This window comes from Lathyrus oleraceus, chromosome 7, assembly GCF_024323335.1.
Source record: "Lathyrus oleraceus cultivar Zhongwan6 chromosome 7, CAAS_Psat_ZW6_1.0, whole genome shotgun sequence".
Classification (NCBI taxonomy): Eukaryota; Viridiplantae; Streptophyta; class Magnoliopsida; order Fabales; family Fabaceae; genus Lathyrus; species Lathyrus oleraceus.
Genome location: NC_066585.1, coordinates 426,037,045 through 426,041,553, shown reverse-complemented (window position 1 = coordinate 426,041,553; position 4,509 = coordinate 426,037,045).

Here is a 4,509-nt window from a genome sequence, read left to right as displayed (position 1 = left end):
TTTTAAAAATTATAATTTTATCCATATTGGATTGGTTCAAATTGCTTTAAAACCTTTAACATTATTGGGTTTAAATTCTAGCATAATGGCTTATGTTAGAGATGGTAGATGTAAAGATTTCAAACAATCTTTAGCTGCTATGGTTGAGACAAGTCTGTGTCATGGACCAGTTTACTTTGATGTCTCACCTAATTTAAATCTATCTTTATCTGATAAAAATTTATTAGATGCTATGCAATTAACAGTTCATACTAATGGTTATAATTTTAAACCTGGAAGTGAAATCATAGCAATATGCTATAGAATCTACTATAAGGTTCTTACTACGCTTAATCCTAAAGCAAAGCATTTATCATTTCCTGGAACCACTACTTTGGTTCAAACAAATTTATTAACATCCAATGTTGCAACCAATAGGTTAATAAAGTGGGATGAAATAAACTTCCCAGAGACATGGTCTCTCCCCCAGGAAATAGATCCTGAACCTATCCTTAATAGGGATATAGACCAAATTATTCAGACTACGGAAGGAGATTTAGAAATAAATTTTACTTCAAAAAGAATAACTAGAATACCCAGGTCTCTATCTGCTAGGCACTCAGTTAGTGAATTTTACACAGCTCCTAGCCAATTACCTAGACCTTCTACTTCTCAAATAAGAGAAGAAATAGAAGTCGTTGAGAATATAAGACTAAGCGAAAATAGAATTCCCCATGGAATTTATCAAAAACCTCATACTCCAAGAGTAGAATCACCTACTCAGTCAGATATGGATTTCCAATTATAATGATTGATTACTCCCCTGGCAGTAAGATGAGACAACTCATCAATGATGAGTTTCAACATGAGAGATACTCTCAATTTAGAAATTGGTTTTTTAAAAAATTTTCAAAACCTGAATTAGCCCAATTTAAAGATGAGTATTACACTCAAATGAACCTTGAGCAGGATTTCGTTCCTTTTGTTAAATGGTTTGTTAATTACTTCATAAATAAAAAGCAAGAAGAAATTCTTGTGTTACAAAGACCTTGGGAAAATATTAGAGGAGAAATAATGGAATCTCCTTTTCCCCCAGAACAAACAATAAGTTTGAATCAAAATACTGAAGCTACCCCTTACCTTAGCCTTCAGTTACAAAGAGTTGAACAAAGTCAAGTTACTCTTAAGGAATTAAATTCAGTTATCAGGTCTCAAAATTATACCAATGCTTATCTTGTTTGCTTAGGAGAACAATTTATCTCCATGGAAAAAGATCTCTTATCAATAAAAGACCTTTTAGAAAAGCAAATAGAGCGTCAAGATATCATTATAAACCACCTAAATAAATCAAAAGACCAAATATCCACATCCACTATTTCGGATGCTCCTATAGTGCAACCTCCTGTTTCCATAGAAGGATTTAAAATGGAAACCAATGGAGAAGAATTTGTTCGTATTTTAGAACAAAAATTAAAGGGACTTAATATCACTGTCATGTCCCATGAAGATTATTCTGAAGATAATAATGATAACCATATTGACCAGCTTTCTGATATGTTTGCTAATTTAGATATTAGTAACATTGAAATTAATAATAATAACAGTATAAACCCTGTTTATTCCCCAAGGCCTATAGAAAAGTATTATTACAAGCGTCCCTCACCGCAAGATTTGCTTTTTGAGGAATCAGAACCTTTCCAGAATTCTTATTCAGGAAAAGCCATTTATGAATGGAATGTTGATGGTCTTAATGACAAACAAATTATAGACACCATCCATAGGATGATCATGTACTCTACTGTTTGTAAGCAACACGGAAATTCTGATAGTTCAATTGCGTCCTTTATAACAACAGGATTTGTTGGCCAACTTAGAGGCTGGTGGGACCATTATCTTACTGAATCTCAAAAATTAGAGATTCTTAATCACAAAAAAATCGTAAAAAACGAACCAAGAACTAGTACAAGCACTGTTGTGGCTATGACCACCACAGGAGAAGAAGATGCAGTGTATACACTATGTCTTTCCATCTTACAACATTTTGTAGGAACCAATGTCCCCATTGGAGAAAAGATCCAGACACTTCTCCAAAACCTTAGGTGTCCTTCTCTTACCCACTTTAGATGGTATAAGGATACTTTTCTTTCAAGAGTTTATCAATTAAACAATCCCAATTCTTTGCACTGGAAAGCAAAATTTATTGATGGATTACCCCATTTCTTTTCTGAAAAATTAGACAATCTTTAAGACAAAAAAATGATGGAATAAATATAAATTATTCTGACCTTACTTATGGTCAAATAATTAGTACTTGTGTTAATGAAGGATTAAATTTATGTAATGACATAAAGCTTAGAAATCAACTTAAAAAGCAAAAGCTTTCTGAGAAACACCAACTTGGTGAATTTTGCGAACAATTTGCTTTTGATCTTGGAAAATCTCCAGATAATAAAAAGAAAAAAGGTAAAATTTTCCGCAATAAACCTTATAGGGATAAGCCAAAAAATTCTTATAAAAATTCTTATAAGAATAAGAAAAGGAGTCACTACAATAAAAGTAGACCTAAAGAAAAATCTTTTGACCCTAAAGGTAAAAGAAAAGCCAAAAGGCTTGACATAACATGTCATAAATGTGGCAAATCTGGCCATTATGCCAACCAATGTTGGACTAAAAAAGCTCTTAATGAAATAGAAGATGAACAATTACGTTCTCAATTAGAGAAAGTATTACTTCTCAATTCTGATTCTGAAGATTACTCTTCAGAAGAAGATATTAATATAATTTATGAATCCTCTTCTGACTGCTCTTCTGAATCTTCTAACAATAATAATTGTCAATGTAATCAATTAGATTACTGGAAATCAATAGTTGATATGAATGGGTTAAACGTTTTAACCTCAGAACAGGATGAAGCTATAAAGGCTATAGAGTCCATTTCTGATACAAATCTTAAAAGAAAAATGCTTGAGGTTCTAATCCAAGAAAACTCTAGAAAAGAATCCCCTGTTACTACAGAAGCACCTTACCAATTAAGTGAGGTTTTATCTAGATTTAGACAATCTAACATCCGTGAAACTCCTGTTTCTATTATGGATTTAAATAGAGAAATAAATCTCTTAAAAAATGAGATAGCTCAAATTAAAAAAGAAAACCATGGTTTATCTCAAAGACTTACTTTCTTAGAGTCCAATAATTCAAAAATTGAAGAAATAGCTTCCACTAATAATCCTTCACCTAGTGATAGATTCCTTTCTCTCATTGATAGAGTAACTTCTCAAAAATGGTTTGTTAGAATAACATTAGTTATTAATAGAAATTTCATATTAGAAAATGAAGTTGCCCTTATTGACAGTGGCGCTGATTTAAACTGCCTTCAAGAAGGAATTATTCCCACTAAATATTTTGATAAAACTACCCAATCTCTTACCCAAGCTGGAGGAGATAAACTCACAGTTAATTATAAACTGTCTAATGCTTATATTTGTAACAAAGATATTTGTTTACCCACTCACTTTATTCTTGTAAAAAATTTAACTCATAGAATTATATTAGGAACTCCCTTTCTGCATAAAATTATGCCTTTGATTAATGTTGATCAAAAGGGAATTACTTCCATTATTAATAATAAAAGAATTACTTTTGAATTTATTACTGATCCTCATACTAGGATGATTAATGAAGTTAAAGATATTCTTCTTAAAAAAGAAAAACAAATTTGTTTTCTTAAAGAAGAAGTGGATCTATTAAACATCACTTCTCAACTTAAAAAACCTGAAATTCAAAATCAAATTAAATTAATTGATCAACAGTTTAGAGAAGAAATATGCAATGATTTACCTAATGCCTTTTGGGATAGAAAGAAACATGTTATTTCTTTACCTTATCTTGATGACTTTAACGAAAGTCAGATTCCCACTAAGGCTAGGCCTGCTCAAATGAATCATGAGTATTTGGATTTATGCAAAAAGGAGATAGAATCTCTTTTAGAGAGAAAATTAATAAGAAAGTCCAAGTCTCCTTGGAGCTGCACAGCTTTTTATGTCAATAATGCTGCAGAAAAGGAACGTGGGGTTCCTAGACTCGTTATTAATTACAAACCACTTAATAAAGTGTTAAAATGGATTAGATATCCTATTCCTAATAAAAAAGATCTTTTAGATAGATTAAACAATGCTTTAATCTTCTCTAAATTTGATATGAAATCTGGTTATTGGCAAATTCAGATTAATGAATCTGATAAGTATAAAACAGCTTTTACCGTACCTTTTGGACATTATGAATGGAATGTCCTTCCTTTTGGTCTTAAAAATGCCCCTTCTGAATTTCAAAATATTATGAATGATATTTTTAATCCTTACACAGAATTTATAATTGTTTATATTGATGATGTTTTAGTTTTTTCAAAAACTATAGACCAACATATTAAACATTTGAAAATATTCAAAGGATTAATTAAGCATAATGGATTAGTAATATCTGGTCCTAAGATGAAACTCTTTCAAACAAGGGTTAGATTTTTAGGACATGAAA